The sequence below is a fragment of the Candoia aspera genome, chromosome 4, assembly GCF_035149785.1.
Source record: "Candoia aspera isolate rCanAsp1 chromosome 4, rCanAsp1.hap2, whole genome shotgun sequence".
NCBI lineage: Eukaryota > Metazoa > Chordata > Lepidosauria > Squamata > Boidae > Candoia > Candoia aspera.
In genome coordinates, this window is record NC_086156.1 from 61,911,905 (window position 1) to 61,934,935 (window position 23,031).

Consider the following 23,031-nt stretch of genomic DNA (forward strand, 5'->3'; position numbering starts at 1 on the left):
CTGGACCAGCATAGTTGATTACAATCCATAATCTTCAAAGAAGAGGCCATCCTGCAGTGGACTGATTCAGGCTGTCAATAATATCTTTCCTCAATCATCTTTTTGGTAGGCCAATTATTACATCCTTCATCAATTTATCTGGATAAACAAATTATCAATTAATCTGATAAAGTTAATTTCTAAACTGCCAGTTGCAAACAACACAGTAATGCTCAGGTTTATGCAATGCTCAGGTTTTGTTAAAACAGGAACAAAAGCCACAAAATTTCCACCCTGGTATCTGGAAACATCAATGAAAGGGAACAGCAAGGATTTAAGACTGTAAAGCTTTTCAAATCCATGAAATGGGAGGGCTAATTAGTGCTCTGGTTTCTTTGTGGTACATGACACATTGCTTTTGGGAGTAAAAATACACACACACAGAGACACTGATACTTTATTTTGGACAATCCAGTTTCACCTGGCTTCAGTTTAGTATACAACTAGAAGATCTGAAGGACAACTTTATTTTATGTCTTATTCTCTATCTTGATTACAATAAACCTGGTTCAGTAAAGAGCCATGGAAGCACCTCATCACTCAACCTGGAAATATTATTGGAGTGTGTGTGATATAACAAGTGATGGCTATGCTATCAGGTTTTTAGAATGGGGAATACCTCCATCTGAGGAAGATCTCCCCTTCAGAGATCATCCTAATATTCTAGTTTTTTTTTAAAGTTACCAAGGCTGGATGTCAGTTAATCAGTTATCCCAAGTACTGGACTGCAGAACCAGCTTGGTGGGGCAAGGGGGACAAAGTCTCTGGTGAACCCTACTTTTCAAATTTTATAGTAATTTAATTTTGAAATAAAATTGAAATCAAACTGATACAATCCATAATAAAAACATCAGAAAGAGAACAAGGTTCCTTGCTGATATGATCTGAAAACAGTGAAATGACACTTTGCTTTCCTAAATGATAGCTGACAGGAACATACAAGATCTCCTGATATACAATGACAGTAAGAAAAAATAAAGAGATTACTGTATACTTCCATAAAAAAGTCTTTGAGATTTATATTTTTTTAATTTTCTAATAGTGTTAGTTAATTTTTTGAGAATGAAATTCTGTACGTCCGAAAAGCAATTCTGCCAGGTAAGATTCTAAGAGGATACAATTATAATTCATTGTATTTGAAGTAAAATTGTTACTAATGTTAATAATTAATTTCCATTGACAATGACAGGAGAAGCAGTGCATAACAAAACATTATGACCAGCAAAGTGAATAACACACTGTAGAATTTCTTTCCAACTGTTCTCTATACCTAGGCAGGTATGCCATATGTGCAAAAAGGTTCCAAATTGCTGTCAACCCTTTAAGGTAGGCCAGGTCAAGATACCATAAGGGTTCCAGGAATGCTGTTTATTGTAATAAGTTAGAATACCAGAATCTTGAAAGTCTGACCAAGTTTCTTTCCATCCCATTTTATACTAAATAAAATCAAGGTGGGATTATTTTGAGTTTCTTATGCTTGCTTCCATCTCTGAACTGTCTAATCTCTTCTCCTAATCCCTATTTAATGGCTCATTCCTTTCTTCACCCCTAAGTACTCTTTTATGCTTCCCTGGGGCCATCTTTCAGTTTCTTTACAATTGCACACAACACTTTCAAGCACTAAGATGGAACAAAAATCAACATTTGGCCTATCTGGCGGGTGTTAAATAAATCTGTTTTTTAGTTTTAATTTCCCCCCCCCCAGAGATTATCTATTTTTTTTAAAAAAAAATGGCTGCCAATTCTAGAGGCATTTCATTTGATAGTAAAATAACAATACAGATTATAAACTAAACTGAGTTATTGTTGTCCATCCATTTCTGAAATTAAGTAACTCAAGGCAGCGAACATACCTAATCCTCCTTCCTCCTCCTGTTTTCCCTACAACAACAACCCTGTGAGGTGGGTTGGGCTGAGAGAGAGTGACTGGCCCAAGGTCACCCAGCCAGCTTTCATGTCTAAGGCGGGACTAGAAGTCACAGTCTCCTGGTTTCTAGCCCAGCACCTTAACCACTAGACCAAACTGGCTCTATTACAACAGCAGCAGCTGAGAAAAGCCCTAAGGCTTTCCTAAAAATAGTTAGTATCCCCCAACCTAACAAGTCTTTGGGCTGTTCCTCACCACTGAATTAAAGACTCTCCACCCATCCTTGAGTTGGCACAAAACAGTGCTTGCATAAAATTGGCTGTCCTTATTGCCAATCCCTGCCTTGCTCTGCTGAGTCTCTTCTGAGTCACTGGTGAATAGTGAAGGTTTCACTCATTATAGGCAAGGTAATTAGTTTTTCCTTTAGGGTTGCTACTGTGCCTCTTTAGGATATCACCAGACAGAATGGCATAAGCAAAGCCCTGCAGAATGAATGGGCCAAGCTCTAACTTCTTCTTTAGGCTAATCTGTCTGCCTCCTCCCAAACTACATTTGGGCACCTCCCAAGTTAAAATAATTTGGGAAGAAACCACTGCAGAAACAGCCCCAGAGAAAATGGGGACAGGCCTACATCCTAAGGAACAGAATAAATGAAGTAACCTTTCTTATTTCATGGTGTGCATGTTTGTATGTATGTTTATGCATGTTTCTGTATGACTGACACTGACAAATACAAAGAAATTGGCAAATAAGCAATAAAGCCCAGTTCAGCTTTATTGCTTTCTGGGCACTACAGTGAGAGACCAGCTGCTGCTTTTCAAGGTAAAAATACATAATGTGTTAGAATTATCAGGGGTCAATTCAGCATTGTCTCATAAGCATAAGGTGGTCTTTCTAGTAAATGCATCTCTATTGTGCTTGGAATGTCACATGGGTCACCTGATTTCTACTTCCTCCTCCTCCTTGGGGTTGGGGATTAACAATCTCCATTTTTACCTCTTGGGCACACCTGCAAGCACCTCTCATCTCGCTTGCACACAGACTTTCTATTTCCATAGGAAGTGTCTACAAAGAACCAGTGATGAATAAGTGCTTTCTACTTTGAGGCTACTTGTATCCAGATTTACTGAATAAATGTAAGCTACCTTTTTTTTCTTTTCATCTAACTACTGAGTGAAGACTGAATTATTTTCTGAATGTAATTAAGCTTAATGTGCAAGTTTTAGTTCATGCTTCTACTTTGCAAGATCGTTGTTAGCTGCTTGGAGTTCTTTTATTAACCTTTAAAAACTCCATCATACTGATGTCATTTGAGAATATTGTTAAAGCAGAACAATGCCAATAAGCCCTCTTTTCCTCCATAAATAAAATAGTGGAGTTGTTCTTATCTCCAGGCAGCTTGAAGAGTTTTTTTTTTAAGTGGGAATAATGGGTTTGAAAGGAATTAAGGGAAATATAGTGATAATGGAGAAGGCGAAAGTTGGGAGAGAAAAGGCTATGGCAGAGGCTGGTTAATGTCCAGAGGGCAAGGAGTATGCCCACATCTCACCACACTTCCCACACATACCTTTGGGCACACTCACAATACCTGAGTGCCTTGGGGAAGGTGGCCAAATATTACACATTTTGCATACTTTGTAATTGTTGTGAGATAGCGTTAGTTTAACAGGGAAAACTGATACTAATATGCTTATCAATGACTCACTCACATGGGCTGGGGATGAGATACATATAATCCTCAATTAACAATATATCATATCTTCTCCTTTTTCTACTCCTTTGCCTTTAATATATTTCTTGAGTTCAGTTCTTTGAAGACTGTGCCCTCGCATAACCAAATCATGCATTATTCCTAACACAACCCATGTTAAATCAACACATGACTGTAGAATACTGCTTCTTCAGTTTAATGGAGTAAACTAAACAACAGTCAATGGGTAGGAGAGCTAACATTAACAAATTTTCAAATACGATTTAACAATGTACTAAAGTAAACATGAAAAATAAACTATTTTTACAATATAAATAGAGCTCTGTCTTTTTCTTTAAAATAAATCCTACAGTCAGAGCTACTCTGTTCAATGAATCACTGGTTGCTATTCATCAAGATTCTCATAGCACCTTGCTATTCAGAAGTTCCTTTGTTTGAAATTTTTAAAAAAATTGACCCAGGCAACTTTTATTAAAGCAGAGGAAACTAATTCAGATGTCAGGGGCTTTGAAATGGAACGAAAGACCTGCTTTTTAATTAAAAGAAGCCAAAATCTAATACAAAACAGGCAAAGTAATCTAACTTGACACTTTACATTAAATGCTTTTTTAAAAGATGAAAAAGGCAAGAAGCTAAAAAAAACCTCACGAGTATAAGTACATATAAAAAAAGGACAAGTGATACTTATAAGTGCACTCAATAAACAGATGGAAGATTATTTGTTTGTTGTTTATTTGTTCAGTCGCTTCCGACTCTTCGTGACTTCATGGACCAGCCCACGCCAGAGCTTCCTGTCGGTCAACACCCCCAGCTTCCCCAGGGACAAGTCCGTCACCTCTAGAATATCATCTATCCATCTTGCCCTTGGTCGGCCCCTCTTCCTTTTGCCTTCCACTCTCCCTAGCATCAGCATCAGCATCTTCTCCAGGGAGTCCTGTCTTCTCATTATGTGGCTAAAGTATTTCAGTTTTGCCTTTAATATCATTCCCTCAAGTGAGCAGTCTGGCTTTATTTCCTGGAGGATGGACTGGTTTGATCTTCTGGCAGTCCAAGGCACTCTCAGAATTTTCCTCCAACACCACAGTTCCAAAGCATCGATCTTCCTTCTCTCAGCCTTCCTTATGGTCCAGCTCTCGCAGCCATATGTCACTACGGGGAACACCATTGCTTTAACTATGCGGACCTTTGTTGTCAGTGTGGTGTCTCTGCTCTTAACTATTTTATTGAGATTTGTCATTGCTCTTCCCCCAAGGATTAAACGTCTTCTGATTTCCTGACTGCAGTCAGCATCTGCAGTAATCTGCACACCTAGAAATACGAAGTCTTTCACTGCTTCTACATTTTCTCCCTCTATTTGCCAGTTATCAATCAAGCTGGTTGCCATAATCTTGGTTTTTTTGAGGCTTAGCTGCAAGCCAGCTTTTGCACTTTCTTCTTTCACCTTCATCATAAGGCTCCTCAGTTCCTCTTCGCTTTCAGCCATCGAAGTGGTATCATCTGCATATCTGAGATCGTTAATGTTTCTTCCAGCGATTTTAACTCCAGCCTTGGATTCCTCAAGCCCAGCATGTCGCATGATGTGTTCTGCGTACAAGTTGAATAGGTAGGGTGAGAGTATACAGCCCTGCCGTACTCCTTTCCCAATCTTAAACCAGTCTGTTGTTCCGTGGTCTGTTCTTACTGTTGCTACTTGGTTGTTACACAGATTCTTCAGGAGGCATACAAGATGACTTGGTATCCCCATACTGCTAAGAACTTGCCACAATTTTTTTATGGTCCACACAGTCAAAGGCTTTAGAATAGTCAATAAAACAGAAATAGATGTTTTTCTGAAACTCCCTGGCTTTTTCCATTATCCAGCGGATATTGGCAATTTGGTCCCTAGTTCCTCTGCCTTTTCTAAACCCAGCTTGTACATCTGGCAATTCTCACTCCATGAATTGCTGAAGTGTACCTTGCAGGATCTTGAGCATTACCTTCCTGGCATGTGAAATGAGTGCCACTGTTCGATAGTTTGAACATTCTTTAGGGTTCCTTTTTTGGTATAGAGATATAAGTTGATTTTTTCCAATCTGATGGCCATTCTTGTGTTTTCCAAATTTGCTGGCATATAGCATGCATTACCTTGACAGCATCATCTTGCAAGATTTTGAACAGTTCAGCTGGGATGCCGTCATCTCCTGCTGCCTTGTTATTAGCAATGCTTCTTAAGGCCCATTCAACCTCACTCTTCAGGATATCTGGCTCTAGCTCACTGACCACATCGTCAAAGTTATCCCTAATATTGTTATCCTTCCTATACAGGTCTCCTATATTCTTGCCACCTTTTCTTGATCTCTTCTTCTTCTGTTAGGTCCTTGCCATCTTTGTTTTTGATCATACCCATTTTTGCCTGGAATTTACCTCCAATGTTTCTAATTTCCTGGAAGAGGTCTCTTGTCCTTCCTATTCTATTGTCTTCTTCCACTTCCGCGCATTGCTTGTTTAAAAATAATTCCTTATCTCTTCTGGCTAACCTCTGGAATTTTGCATTTAATTGGGCATATCTCCCCCTATCACTGTTGCCTTTTGCTTTCCTTCTTTCTTGGGCTACTTCTAGTGTCTCAGCAGACAGCCATTTTGCCTTCTTGGTTTTCTCTTTCTTTGGGATGTATTTTGTTGCCGCCTCCTGAACAATGCTGCCAACTTCTGTCCAGAGTTCTTCCGGGACCCTATCTACTAAGTCCAGTCCCTTAAATCTATTCTTCACCTCCACTGCATATTCCTTAGGAATATTAGTGAGCTCATATCTAGCTGATCTGTGGGTCTTCCCTAATCTCTTTAGTCTGATCCTAAATTGTGCAATAAGAAGTTCGTGATCTGAACTACAGTCAGCTCCAGGTCTTGTTTTTACTGACTGTATAGATGTCCACCACCTGTGGCTGCAAAGGATGTAGTCAATCTGATTTTGGTGTTGTCCATCTGGGGAAGTCCATGTATAAAGCCGTCTCTTAGGTTGTTGGAAGAGAGTGTTTGTTATGCAGAGTGAGTTGTCTTGGCAAAATTCTATCAGCCTATGTCCTGCTTCGTTTTGTTCTGCCAGGCCATGCTTACCTGTAATTCCAGGTGTCATTTGACTGCCCAGCTTAGCTTTCCAGTCTCCCGTGATGAAAATAACATCTCTTTTAGGAGTGTTGTCCAGTAGGTGCAGCAGATCCTCATAGAACTGCTCTACTTCAGCTTCTTCAGCATCTGTGGTTGGGGCGTATATTTGGATCACTGTGATGTTAGACAGCTTGCCTTGAATTAGAATTGAGATCATTCTATCGTTTTTTGGATTGTATCCAAGCACTGCTTTAGCCACTTGACTATTAATTATGAAGGCTACTCCATTTCTTCTGTGGTCCTCTTGTCCACAGTAGTAGATCTGGTGGTCATCTGATGTGAAGTGGCCCATGAAGTGGCCCATTCCAGTCCATTTCAGTTCACTGACACCCAAAATGTCTATCTTTAATCTTGACATCCCACCAATAACCACATCCAATTTACCCTGGCTCATAGATCTTACATTCCAGGTTCCAATGGTGTGTTGATCCTTAGAACATCGGATTCGCCGTTCACTACCAGCACCGTCGGCCGCTAGCCGTCCTTTCAGCTTTGAGCTAGCTGCGTCATCACGTCTGGGGCTAGTTGAACTCATCCTCTGTTCCTCCCCAGTAGCATTTTGACCATCTTCCGACCTGGGAGTCTCATCGTCCAATGGTATACCGATATATCTCTGGTTGTACTGATCCATTTAATTTTCATGGCAAGAATACTGGGGTGGGTTGCCATTACCTTCCCCAGGGATCGCATTTAGTCTGACCTCTCTGTCATGACCTTCCCATCTTGGGTGGCCCTTCACGGTTTAGCTCATGGCATCATTGAGGTGCTCAAGCTCCAGCACCACGACAAGGTAATGATCCTTTGCTGAAGAGAATATTTGTAGGTACTGATATTTCGTATCAAAAGTTAATAATCTCCAATGAATCATCAAAAGGATGGAACTGATTCTGTCAAGAATGTTAACTTCACTTAAGAGAAGTCTTTGAAACACCAGATTAAAATATTTAATAATCTTTAGCAAGAACAAATTGTCAAAACACCTGCATGTACTATAATCATTGTAAAGAATTAAATCAGACTAAATCGGACTAAAAAGATAAATCTTTTGATCTCATTAATAAACACCTCAAAGGAAAAAAAATAAAAAAATCTAGGTATTAAGACAGAAGGTTTGCTAGAAATACAGGAATCCTAATAATTGGACCTGAAATATAAATCGGGGAAAAAATCTAATATGATTGAAGTCTTAGATTCTTTTGATATCTGAGCTTGAATATTGAAAACAAAAATACAAACCATTTCTGCCCCATAAGTAGTTTAGTACTTGCCACTATATTTATGTTCTGAGGACCAAGTAAGAAATAACTCGTGCAGTAATATAGAACTATTAATTATAATTTTAGCTAGTAATGGAGAAGCAAGTGATGTTTCAGCAATGTGAAAAAGGAATGCTGCAGCTTCATAAAAGCCATAAAATGAGGGGAAAGCACTCACTTACAATTCATTTATAGATCAGTGACCTAGCAGTTCCATACAGAATTAATGCTTTGCGAGTAAACCACCTTCCCTGCAGTAGTCTAGAATTAGATCTAACAAGAAATTTTCAATACATTTTTAGTCCTTACTACTTCCAGTAGCATGACATTCAGAAATTAAGAAGGTAAAATCTACTTATGCTAGAAAAAGTATATCCTGATGACTTTCTGCGTATCAAGCTTCTTAAAAAACTGGTAATGTATAGTCCAATGAAAGCAAATTTAATAAGCAGCAAAACACCAAATTCTCTGGGACTTGCCCTTAAATGTACATAAGTTTCAGAACATTTAATTATGTTCTGAAGCACATTATAAGCAAGACAATGTCAATTTCTTATTTAGATGTTACAAAAAGGCAAAACAGAAATATAATCAGAACTTTTCAGTTTAAAATTCAGATTTATTTTTATTTCTGTCCAAGACCACCATAAGGTAACAAGAGTCCCTTTTGGGAGGTGGGCGGTGATAAATTTGATAGATAGATAGATAGATAGATAGAGCATTTAAAAATATGGAATTGTGAATCTTTCCAAACAAAACAATCTAAGTATACAAGCATATAAGTATACAAGTTAACTAAAAGATTAAATTTATAAAACTCAAAAATCCTCAAATTTACAAAGAATCCAAGTAAATTATGATTAATATTAAAACTATATATGGTAACACATTTAAATAATATAAGAAATAACAATATACTTCCATGCGAACCAGTTTATGGACTGGCTAAAGGCACCAGATTAGAAGCTACAAGACCATGAGTTTTAATCCTGCCTTTGGCATAGAAACCAACTGGGTGACTTTGGGCCACACTCTCTCAGCACAAGAAAGAAATGCAATGGGAAACCATGATTTGTCCATGTAGTTGCCAGGAGTCAAGACCAACTCAAAGGCACCAGAACAAAAACAAAAAACTATAATCAAAGTAACATTTATTTACTTATTTATTTATTAATCAAATTCATCACCACCCATCTCCCCCCATGGAGGGACTATGGGCGGTTTACAATAAGACACAATTAAAACAATGCAATATAAAACTATAGAATAAATATAATACATAATAAAATGTAAATATGATGGAAACCAGATGGCTAAAAGTTATCTATAAATGCGCAAGCAAAAGAGGGCCATTCTAGAGAGCTAGCCATCCCCAGGAGTGACTATTCTCCCTCCTGCCCCAGGCATGGTGACAAAACCAGGTCTTTGTTTGCGGAAGTCCAGGAGTGAAGGGGCCTGTCTCACCTCTGGGGCAAGAATGTTCCAAAGGGCAGGGGCTACTGCGGAGAATGCACGCTTCCGTGACCCCATCAGATGGAACTCTTTAACAGAAGGGGACCGTAGCATGCCCTCTCTGGATGCCCAGGTGGGACGGGTCGATGTGATGGGGATGAGACGGTCCCTCAGATATCCTGGTCCCATGCCATGTAGGGCTTTAAAGGTCATAACCAACACCTTGAATTGGACCCGGAGGGAAACTGGAACCCAGTGCAGCTCACGCAGCAAAGGTGTTACATGTGCCGCCCTTGGGACACCTAAGATTGCCCGCACGGCTGCATTCTGGACCAGCTGTAGCTTCCGGATATTCTTCAAGGGTAGCCCATGTAGAGTGCATTACAGTAGTCTATATGGGAGATAACCTGGGCACGAGTGACTGTTCGAAGGGCCTCTCGTTCCAGGAAGGGGTGTAATTGGCGCACAACACAAAGTTGCGCAAAGGCCCTCCTGGCCACGACTGCCACCTGCTCTTCAAGCAGGAGTCATGAGTCCAAGAGGACCCCCAAGTTACGCACTAGGTCTGGCTGGGGCAGTGCGACCCCATCCAGCACTAAAGATGACAATTTCCCATTAATCCACAGCCACTCCATCTTACCAGGGTTCAGCCGCAGCCTGTTGTTCCCCATCCAGACCCCCACAGCCCCCAGGCACTCGGAAAGGGTGGTCACGGCATCACTTACTTCACCTGGGGTGGAGATGTATAATTGAGTATCATAAGCATATTGATGATACCTCACCCTGTAGTGACGGATGATCTCGCCCAGTGGTTTCATGTAGATGTTAAAAAGGAGTGGAGAGAGTACCGAGCCCTGCAGCACCCCAAAGGGTATGGGCCGCGGGCTGGATCTCTCGCTCCCTATCAACACCCTGGAGGAAGGAGGTGAACCAGCACAGAACCACGCCGCCCACCCCCAACTCCCTGAGTCAGTCCAGAAGGATACCATGTTCGATGGTATCAAAAGCTGCTGAGAGGTCAAGAAGAGCAAGGATGAATGCACTGCCTCCACCCCACTCCCATTCATAAGTGCAACCAATGCCATTTCTATCCCATAACTGGGCCTGAAACCTGACTGAAAGTGGTCTAGATAATCCATTTCATCCAGAATCCTCTGGAGCTCCAACACCCCCACTTTCTCAACCACCTTCCAAAAAGGGGAGGTGGGGGACTGGGCAAAAATTGTCCAGTATAGTAGGGTCCAGCAATGGTTTCTTGAGGAGGGGGCACACCAGCGCTTCCTTAAAGGCTGCTGGGAACACCCCCTCTCTCAAGGATGTATTTACCATCACCTGGACCCAGCCTCATGTCACCTCCCGAGCTGCTTTCACTAGCCAGGAGGGACATGGATCTAATTGGCAGGTGGTGGCATTTACAGTCCGGAGGATCCTGTCCTCTTCCTTAGGTTCAACAGGATCAAACTGTTCCCAGATAACATGGTACGTACGTTCCTTGGGTATCTCATCAGACTCTGTCTCACGCTTAGAGTCTAACTCGGAGCGGATCTGAATGATTTTATCCTGCAGATGCCCAGAAAATTCCTCAACATGGCCCTGTAGATGGATTTCTGACTCCCCTTTCCCCAAAAGGGATTGGGTAATCTTAAACAGGGGTGCCGGGCAGCATTCTGTGGATGCAATAAGAGCAGAGAGGTATTGATGCTTCCCCACTCTTATCGCCACAAGGTAGGCCTTAATAGTGGCTCTAGCTTGTGTTCGGTCAGATTCGGTCTTTGTCTTCCTCCAGCAGCACTCTAGGCATCTCTTAACCCTCTTCAAAACCCTCAGCTCCTCTGTAAACCACAGGGAGTGTCGGGTTTGGGCAGGCAAGAGAGGCCACATAGGCGCAATCCAGTCCAAGGCCCTGGCCACCATCAAATTCCAGGCAGTAGCCAGAGCCTCCGCTGGACTGAGCAGCAGATCCTCGGATATAACCTCCAGCTCCCTCTGAAACCCTACTGGATCCATCAGTCGCCAGGTGCAGACCAATCAAATGGGTCCCGCCTCCCTGCAGAGGGGGATAGCGTAAGAGAATCTCAAGGTCACCAGGGCGTGACATGATAAACTATAAAAATAAAAAAATGAAAGTAGTAAAATATTATTCTATGCTAATAAGCTAAAACTGGACTGGAACTGGACCCTTTTAGCCAGAAGATCATATTACTACTCAGGACATAAAAAACAAAAACAGAATGGTATTACTTTCATAGTTAGGAGGGATAAAACAAGGAGAGTACTTGTGTGCAAAGCAGTCAATAATATCAATTAGACTTTGCAGACAACCCTTTAACATGACACTAATCTGTATTTATATTCCAACCACTAATGCAGAAGAGGAAGTTGACGAGTTTCATCAAGCTCAATCTGAAATTGATTGATCTTGCAAGCAAGATATGCTGCTTGTGGCTGGAGATTGGAATGCCAAGGTTGAAATTAGTAAAAAAGAAAATGCAGTTGAACTGTATGGCTTAAGAAACAGAAATGAAGCAGAGAAACAATTTGTCAATTTCTCCCAATCCAGTTTTTTCTTCATTGCTAACACATTCTTCAAACAGCCAAAATGACACCTATGCACATGGACATAATCAGATGGACCACATAGAAATCAAATTGACAGTTTTATTGGTGCAAGAAGGTGGAAGAGTTCATTTATAACAACAAAGACAGTGAGAGGCTAACTGTAGAAGAGACCACAAACTGCTTATGTGCAAAATCCAGGTGGAAGAACAAACCCAATCAGTTTTCATGATATGTTCTTGAGCACATACCCACCAGGAAGTAATGGATAGGTTCAGCCTTTTAAGAACAACAAGAAACAGTAAACAGCAGTCAAGAAATATATATAGCGCTTAGTAGGGTAGCAATGAAGGCCTTGGAAAAGATACTGAGATGCCATAAGACACTTTCACTAGATGTGAAAGTTGGACTCGGAAGAAGCAGAATAGAAGACATATTCATGCTTTTGAACGTTGGAACTGAAGAAGACTCTTGAGAATACTGTGGATAGCCAAAAAAACAAATGGATCATGGGATAAATCAATCCATGATTCTCACACGAAGCACAAATGAACAGGTTCAAATTATCGTATCAGCTCCCTTGAGAAATCCGTAATGCTGGGAGAGGTGAAAAAAGAGGACTACTAGTAGCAAGCAATTACAGCTGCAATAGGTGCATCACTGAGAGACCTGAAAGGCCAGCTTAGAGACAGATCAGTCTGGAGAAGATCTATGTAATCACTAAGAATCAACATCAACTTGATGGCACATAATCAATCAATCAGCTATAATAAGATTGTTAAATAAGATGACTAGAAGACTAACATAATAGGCAGCAAATCAACAACACAATATGTGACTGCAAGTTTTGTTGGATCAATTTAACTCTTATTAGAATCACTGCTGTGAGATGGGTAGCTCTATAGATTGTTTAAATAAATATATACTTCTTGGTGATTTCTATAAGCAGTTACACAAAACTTAGCAACACTGTACTGTATAGTACAATAGAATTATCCAAAAGAAGTAGATAACTGATTTTTAAAATCATGTTTTAATTACAATTACTTTTTATATTACCAGGGCAAAACTATACATGGAAGTCAACTTCACTACTCCAGTATTAAAGGTAAAGGTAAAGGTCTCCCTTGACATTAAGTCCAGTCGTGTCCGACTCTAGGGGGCAGTGCTCATCTCCGTTTCAAAGCCGAACAGCCGGCGTTTGTCCGTAGACACTTCCGTGGTCATGTGGCTGGCATGACTACATGGAACGCTGTTACCTGCCCGCCGAAGCGGTACCTATTAATCTACTCACATTTGCATGTTTTTGAACTGCTAGGTTGGCAGGAGCTGGGACTAGCAACGGGAGCTCACCCCGTCACGCGGATTCGAACCGCCGACCTTCCGATCGGCAAGCTCAGCATAAATGTTTTTTTTGTAATCAAATTGCAATATCTGCTTTTCAGATTGGGTCTCTAGATATTGTCTGTTGATACAATGAACAGAAAGGCAGATATTAAATTATCTTTAGATGATTAAGAACAAGACTATTAACATTTGGAGGGAAATTATTCACTTTTGATATATGCTGCATGCATATATCAACAGACATCTAGAGACCCAGATCTGAAAAGATAAGCTTGCAACATTTGCTTTTTTATATACTGTATTTTATACTATAATATTTTATTTATATAGTATTTTATATAGTATATAGTATTTAGAAGAAAAAAGTGCCTTCTGTCAAAAGCAATAGGCACAATGCATCAACAGTATCACATTTTGCCTATTATCAAATTAGTATCAATTAATACTTTGAAGATGACCTATTGGGCGCAGAAATGAAAAGGGTTTTATTTTTTAAATGTAATATTTAACTAATGAATGCACTAATGAATTTCCAAATGACTACAATTTAGAATTTCACAGGGGAATTTTAGTTAGGCAGTTTATAGTGCATTTATATTTTTAAACATTACAAGTAGCATAGTAATCATTAGATTACGAATCATCACAGTAAAACAATTCCATGTAGTTAAGTAGCTTACTGAGCAAAATTTCATTTAAATAGCTTCAAAGTAATATATTTAGTAGCAGCTAAAAACACAAAAGTAAATGCTGATAAAGTTGTTTTACATCTATAGAAATATTCTGTTAATTTCTAAATTAGATAATCTTTCCACTATGTACTTAAAGATAGGAGAAATTAATTAAAAAGAACAATGTAACTAAACATCTCTGAAGCTCATTCCATACTAGAAGTTTTTCATTCATTTTTTCTCACACAGTTGACACTCTCTGACTAATTGAGTTTCATTCTTAAATAATTAAAGGAAGTAATTAGATCAGGCTGTAATTACATAAAGTAAAGTAATTACGTGTTTAAATTTGAATAATACAAGAATAATTTAGCATATATTTCACCAGGTGCTAATACAGGACAAGGACCTATTATAATCCAAACTTCTATTCTTACCAACATTCTACAGCAGTATTTCTTCTCATGTTAAAACCACATTTTGGTTCTATTAAAAGAGTGCAGAGCAGCCAAAAGGGCAGAGATGGGGGGAGATAGGCAGGTGGGTGGAAGTTGAAGTGCATCATTCAGTTCTAAATGCGAGCGGGTTGCCAAGTACCCAAATTTTGATTATGTAACTGCGGGGTCATTGCAATGGCTGTAACTTCAAGGAACAGGTGTGAGTACCATTCATTCAGCACTATTTTAACTTTGAACAGTCACTGAACAAATGGGCGTGTCACTAACATACATACTACCTGTATGATGCACTCTAGGAAGCTGGACAAAAATTCAGGGGACTGAGCAGCAAATCATTAACATATCTCTGCCAAACTGGGTTTCAGGGACTCAAACAAGGCTTGGAGTGAAGATACAAATTTAGACTGTCAGAAATGTTCTAGCATTTGAGTGCTCTCAATTAGAAGTCTTTATACTGCAAGTTCCCAGCCTTCATCTAAACTCAACTTGCACTGATCCACACTGATAGCTAAAGTCAGTACTGGAGGGTAATAGTCTACTTCTGAGTAGACTGTCATATAGTTACAAAACATTCTCCCAAAAAATCTGGAATTCCTCTACCTCTTTGTCTTGGGTTCCTGACTTGTTTCATCATCAACATTTGGAGACTACATCCTGTGTCAGAATCAGAATTCTAGGCCAGTTCTAGGCCTAGGCAACCTAGGTAGTCAGCTAGGGCGTCAAATTTTAGGGGACACCAAAACTGAAGTCTTCCAAAATACACAATGAATATAAAACCTGATATTTCCTTATGGTTTTAGAACTTTTTCTTTCTATGCTTTTCAAAAACACCACAAAGTTGGTTGAGTGGTAGTGAACAGCACACTACCCAGATATTGCAAATCACGAAAAAGAAATTATTACTGCTGTGGACCTCAGGAAGCTAATAATATAATACAAATAAGACTGATAGGAAGGTACTGAGCAAGCAAATTATGTGACTATCAGCTTATCGAAGTTATACCTGGAAAAGCGGTAACGTGTGTGCCATCCTGCCTGCTCAAGGGTTAAATATAATTTTGCAGAATTGTTGCCCTATGACAACAATGGGTCTGATGTAATTAAAATTATTTACTGTGAAATAAATAAGGTGAAAATGTCCAAGAAAAGAAAAAAAATGTCTGCAGTTGAAAATCTTATTGTGTAAAGCTCAAAAACCTTAAGAAAAAAAAAGAAACAAGAGGGCGCCTTTTTGAAATTCCTAACAAAATCAGAAGATGGGCCAAACCACATGGGGCGCCATAATATGACTTTGCCTAGGAGGCCAAAATGTCTAGAGCCAGCCCTGATGCAGCACTGTCCTCAAGGGTAAGTTCTAAGTTCTTTTATCTAATTCCTGTGCCTCTTGCTTCTCAATGAGAACCTATCTAATGAGGCCATCAGATCTGACAAATATAGTTGAATCTGCCTGTTTTTTAATTAAACATCTTATAAACATTTTTGTATTCAATATCACATTCATTTTCCTTAAAATTTATATCCTGTCTTTTTTCAAGAAAGCATGTATCATTCTTGTCCTACTATGAACTCACAAAAATCATAATCCCTCCTCTTGGGGGGAGATGGGCGGTAATAGAAATTTGAAATATATATGTATATGTATATATAAAACCAGTTACTGCCCCCATATCACCAATTATTGCAGAATAACCTCACAATGCAGAGTACTGTGTATATGTGAGGCTGGGATTTCTGAAAAAGAACAAGATATAATTGTATTCGTGTGCGTTGTTAAATATCTGGGAGTCGACAAAACATTCCTCTAACACTCGAGTCACCTTATTTAACTTGTATATTTTCTATTTTGAACTGGATTGATAATTCATACCTCTGCCGAATAATTAGAATTTGTCGTCTTATTATTTTTGTTACTTGCCAGGAAATGTACTGAAAACTTAACTGTGTGCTTTTGGTGTGACTGTCCAACAAACAAATTTAAAAAATACTTTTATCTGTAGTAACTAAGTTTAGTTCACCAAGTCATAGTTTCAGTCATAGTTTTAAGACCCCTGAGTGGATATATATAAAGAAGTGGTTTCACTTTCAAGACCTCATTCTATAGCTATCTGGTAACAACAGTGGGCTTCAATGGCTAAATGGGGACTTGATCTTAAGCCTCACTAATGCTGAATATTCCAACTACTACATCAACAAAAAGAGGCAGCAATTTTCTCATTTTTGGCTGTTTGCTTAGGCTATACTTTAGTGTAGACACGCCTCAGCAGAAGAGTGGGGAGGGTGTTCTTATTTGCTTAAACCATTCATATGCATTTACATGAAATTAACCACCATAACTTCAATGGAACTTACTTCCAAAATAGACAAATATAGCTTGAATGGTGGATGACATCTCATATAGAAGCTGTAGATATTTAAAAATGCAAGTTTGACTTTGACTCAGATGGTAGGGATACTTTTAATTTAGTTTTTAGATATAAATTTAGGAGATCAAGGCATTGTATACAGCGCTCCCTCCTCCCATTTCTCTCACAACCACCATCTGAGATAAGTTGGGCTGAGGGAGAATAACTGGCCCATAGTGAACCCACTGAAGTTTCATGGCTACGGACGCACTAGAACATGGGCCCCCTGGTGCCAGTCCAACACTCCACCACTGTACCATACTGGCTCTCAAAAGCTATGAAACAGATTACTTACTCAGGCTTTACATGGAAGCTTTACATCCAACTGGTATCATTCATATTCCTTTATGTTATAGCTGTTTCTGAAACAATAGCACTATTTGCATAGAAACCTAGTAAATGGCCCTTGACCAGGTAAGGTAACTAATTCTCTTTCTACCTACAGTATTTCATTTTTGTTTCTTTGACTATATGCCTATAGTTTAATTGTGACTGAACTATAAATAGCATATTAACTCTATGACAGATAAGAATCATGTTGTCGGTTGCAGAAAATATAGTAAGTTGGATTCACATTATGCTGTGGCTTCTACAAAGCTTGTTCAGGTGGTTTGAAAGCTGTCCCTGATTGTCACCATATTCCACAATGTCAGGTAAAAGCATTCCCTTGGAAGGTGGGAGGAGGTTTGAGACCTCTAAACTTTTACTCTGCAAACTCAATCCTACTACTACATATCTGTGTGCATGCACAAACAGTTTCCTAGTGGTACTAGAGGAAATACTGCACGTACTGGGGCAGCTTCTGAAGCAGCCATCTGAGCTTTACAAAAGATGTAGCTGCTTTAAAAACTCAAAGAGAGATGCTTTGTTCACAAAAATGTGCCTTATAAAACATTTCTTTACAAAAACTTTGCAGAGCCCTACAAATCAAGCACTCTAATATCCCTACAAATGCCACAAGAAAATCTGTAGGAAAACAAAGAGCAGAGCTATGTATAAATACATTCTGTATATAAACCACTTTCTACAATGATATACCTTCTTTTAACACCAAGAGCTCACATAGCTTCTGCTTCTAAAAATGCATCCCTCAGTCACTGGAGGGCAAGGAGTGCAACTGTTTTCAAACTGCACATCTAATTTGAGAACATTTTATAATGTAGAGACAAAACTGGATGGGATTATTTACCATCAGGAAATAAAATAGTAGCATTGCTCACAGATATTTTTAAAAAGATTCATGCTAGCAACCATAAATATCTAACAGCTGTATTTTAAAAAAGCCCTTTCCTATATGTACATTCATAAACAGCTATATTTAATTTACATACATTTTTAATTTCCATAATCTACAACTAAGTTATTTCACAATGAATGTTGGATAAAGGTCAGGTCCTGGGTCTGAAAATACTTCAGATCTCTTGTTTAGTGACACTGTAAACATACAGACACTCTAAACATACAGGTTTAGTGACACTCTAAACATACAGGTTTAAATCAAGAAAACAAAAACATTATAGACCAAACCATAATCGGCTGGATGAAGTTTCTGCTTAGAAAAATGAGACTACTGTGGCTCATTAAAGCTTTTTGAGATAAAAGACAAAGGTCACTTTTTCAAAATTACTACATCACACAATATTTTGGAATACCGTTCTGTCCTACAGCTTAAAGTACAATTTTATACTAGAAAACTTCAAATGTTCACATTTAAATCGGAAAGAATGGAAGCCTATCACCTTGTTGATAAGTGGTTATTTTAAGTACTTTTGCCTATGGTTTTAAAAAGACTATACAAGTAGTCCTCACTAAATATCCACTTGTTCAGCAACCAAAGTGACAATGGTGCTGAACGAGGGGTACTTACAACGGGTCCTCGTAGTTGCGGCTATCACAGCATCCTGCGCGTGGTCACAATTCAGGCACTCGGCAATTGACTCGCATTACGACATTGCAGCATCCTGTGGTCACATTGCCGTTTGTGACCTTCACTGCGAGCTTCCCACAAGCAAAGTCAATGGGAGAGGCAGCAAGTCACAAATGGTGATCACATAACCATCGGACGCTGCAACCGCATGGGATTCACCTAACGACAGCACCTGGGACTGCCGGAACTGCCACTGTAAGTCAGCACGATCAGGTGACATTATGCCTTATGACTGCATCACTTAGCAATGGAGTTCCCGATCCCAATTACTGTCGGTAAGTGAGGACTACCTGTATATGTTATTTAATTTGATCTAACTCTTCCCTTTACAAGTCCTATATTTTCATACTATTTTTTTTACATTCCGACCCTGCCACAATTCAAAAACTCTCAACACCTTATACAGAACATAACCAAGTAAAATATCTACAGCACAAACTTCCATATAAACAATAAAACAATCCCAGCCAAACATACGAACATGAGCAGACTGTCCAATAACACTTTACAATGTTATATGGTGTCACAGAAATAATAATTTCCAAATATTTGTTCATTGTCAGCAACTATCCCAATTAACCAGATCATAAACATTCAGTCAAATGTGATGCCTCACCAGCAAGTAACAATTTTCATTACTGACCTTTAGGTTCAAGGGTCCCCCTAACTGTCATGAACTTACTTTTACATCTTCCAGAACTTACTTAATATTCTATTTGTAGTTAGCCTAACTAACAGTTTGGTCTAGTGGTTAAGGTGCTGGGCTACAAACCAGGAGACTGAGAGTTCTAGTTCTGCCTTAGGCATGAAAGCCAGCTGGGCGACCTTGGGCTAGTCACTCTCTCTCAACCCAATTCACCTCACAGGGTTGTTGTTGTGGGGAAAATAGGAGGAGGAGGATTAGGTATGTTCACCACCTTGAATTATTTATAAAAATAATAAAGGCAGGATAAAAATAAAATAAATAACACCATCTTTAAATTTTTTAACAATGGAAACCAATGAAAGAAATCCCAAAGGCATCCCTTCTCCCTTTTATTCATTCTCTGGATTTAATAAATGAAGCAGATTCCCACTAATATCAAACAGTAAAATTAGAAAATCAGCACTAGTCCAATTAGGTGTGCAGGGAAAGAAAGATAACCAATGGTGCAATAGTATACACAATCCTGGTGATAATTAGTGTCACCTATTTAATTTTTCAAAATGAAAGACTATGGTCCTTTATCCACATGATGGAGTTCAAAATACAGAAAGCTGTGCCTCTTTATAGAAAATTTCAGAATACATAGCTAAATATATCAGTAGCCATTCCAAAGCTACTCTCACATCAGTTGCTGCATATTTGTATGTATGTATGTACTCTGTTGAGTGGCAACAATGTTTTTTAATGCAAGAGAAAAACATGACACTTAAAGCCATAAATACTAAAACTATTAACATTTAAAGACCTGGTTAAAAGGTATGTCCTCTTTAAACCTTGGATAGACAAATATTTATGATTTGGAGCAGCACATGGGTGATTGTTTTTTTTCAACTACTAATCTGACACAGGGACAAGGAAGAGGATTTTCAATCTGATTAAATTTTCTTTATTCTGTTTATTAAAAATATTTCATACATACTTATTAAAATTTCATATTATATAAATAGTTTATGCTCTCATCAATTTAAACAATATAGTTTACATTTGTACAATATCAAATCAGATACTATTTTTTGTTATGCTACTGTTATCAATCAGGCAAATAAATTAATATATGAGTCAACTGTTCTCTCAGAGTTGCATGGAATAAGTATCTGAGTTCCTTTCAAAAGAACTGAAAAGAGTACCATAAACTAAGCCAAATATCTGGAGCATGTTTATTTTTGTAGTTAAACAGGGTTAATAGCTTCAGGGAATGTTTCCAACTATGAAAACACCAGAGGAGCATATAGTTACAAAACCCTTCTCCAGTTCCTGCATCAGCCCCATCCAGCACCAGTGCTCTATTTATTTGTTTGTTATATTTATATTCCACCTTTCCTCCAGGAGCTCAAGGTAGATGACATGGAAATCTCTATTCATGTTATCCCCACCAAAGCAGCCCTGTAAAGTAAGTTAGACAGAAAAAGCAAGTGACTGATCCAGAATACCCAGCGAGTTTCCATGGCTAAGAATGAACGTGAACATGAGTCTCCCTCATCCTAGTCCACCAATACAGTATAACCACTATACCACACAGCACTGCAGCTCCTGGAATCCTTTGAGAAAGCAAATTATCCAGATTCTTCCCAAACTATGATTTATACCAGATATTGCCAGAGATGGCCTTGATCTGTACTGAGAGAGTGAAAGACAGGAATATCAGCAGAACTGCACTTCCCCTCAATTTCTTAGCAATTTTTGATTCAAAGTATCTGAGGGAACTTGGGACTAGAAATATCACTTTGTGATTATTCCAATCCCATATTTGTGGATGTTGTTGAAAGGTGGGATTAAGAAACATCTTCTTGGTCCCTTGGAAATTACCTTGAAAGAGGGCATATTATTTCCTATGTCATTAAATAACCTATATGAAATCACTGGGAAGGACCAGGCAAAGTTTGGCACTAATAGCTACCAGAACACTGATGACTCTCAGCTGTCCTTCTTCTTTCCTGGGAACTTTGGTATGGATGTCTTCTGACACTCTGTACAGTACTTCTTCAGGATTTAAAGGACTACATGTGGAAAATGAACTGAATTCTGACAACCACAGTTAGACTTTGGGAGATAAGCCTGATTTTGATAGGCCATACTGGCCCTTAAAGATCAGGATTACAATTTGGGAGTCCTCCTGGATCCAAGACTCACTTTGGACAGCTGGAGGATCTGGGATGCATATGCTGATAAACTCTTCGTTGGATTACTACATTAAGTCCAAGAGACAGTGCCACAACCGGCTCAGAATATGACAGCTTGGGTGGGGTTCTTCCAGGAATGCCACATCACCCAAATGACTAAACAGCTGCACTAGTGACCTGTTGCTTTGAGGGCCCAATTCAAGGTGTATGAAAAGATGTATAAGTATACAAATCCTTACTTGGTTTGGACCTAAACTACTTGCAGGATTGCCTACTCCCATGTATTATGCTCCATGCTGATAGACCCTCAGCAGGTCTTTTGCAAGTCCCTGCATAAATATACTTAATATCAATAGTTAATTGTGACTTTTTCTGTGATAAGGTCTGAATTACAGAATGACTTATTGCTGGGAGCTAAGGAGAGGGGAAAACTCCATGCTACAGTTAAGGGGAAGGCTTAAAATATTCCTTTTTTTCTGAGTTCTTTTAGTATATTTTCAAAGTGTTGAAGTTATCTTCAAGATTTTATCTAATGGTTTGTCAGTTTGGATTTTATTGGATATGGATGTTTGTAAACTACCCACAGCCACAAAAGGGAAATGAATGTCCTATAAAATTTTAAATAATTTTCACTAATATGATGGAAATAATAGGAATATATTCTTTCAGCAATTCATATTTTACCTATGAATATAAATAACTTTAGAGGAAAAAATTCAATTTTCAAATTTGCTTTTGGTATCAGAGTTATCGAAGAAATTATGTTTCTGGGATAAAAAGACATAACATTTAAAAATTAGATATGGAATTAAGTAGATGCCAAGAAATCAAACAGTAGATTACTGTTTTTATGTTTGATATTATTTACATGAAATCAAATGATGCAATGTAATGCAACGGAGGAAATAACCTATACTTACAACAATTTAATGTCATTTAATTAGCCACTAATGAATTCATTTAACTATTCAAAATTGTACAATAAAGTACAGTCAGTTATTGATAAGTTTTATTAACACCATTAGAAAGGAGTCAAAAAGGTCAAAAAAGGAAAAATCTTGGGAGCTTAATCTCTCCAACCCACACTTTGACCCTGTTTATACGCTCCCTTTTCTTCCTAAGACTGGGTTATACAGCACAAGGTATGTTCACACTAATCAACTTAGCCATGGTATAGTGAATTATACAAATTTCCTGGCTTGCTCTGCGCGAGGAACCAAAGGTTAAACACACAGAGGCACAAACTGGCCAACCACACTTTAACCTAGCGTGTTTTATGAGGCCAGGCTGCTTAGTGCATGATTCGTCGTGCTATGGTGTCATGGTAACCTCAAACTTGGGATAATTCCCCAAACCGTGTAAACCATGGGTTAGT

At 38.8% G+C, this 23,031-nt stretch overlaps 1 protein-coding gene across 1 annotated transcript in view; it reads right to left on the reverse strand.

The window, feature by feature from the left end:
• Window positions 1-23,031, reverse strand: part of COBL (cordon-bleu WH2 repeat protein) — a 151,901-nt gene that overhangs the window by 127,737 nt on the left and 1,133 nt on the right. The window lies entirely within an intron of this gene.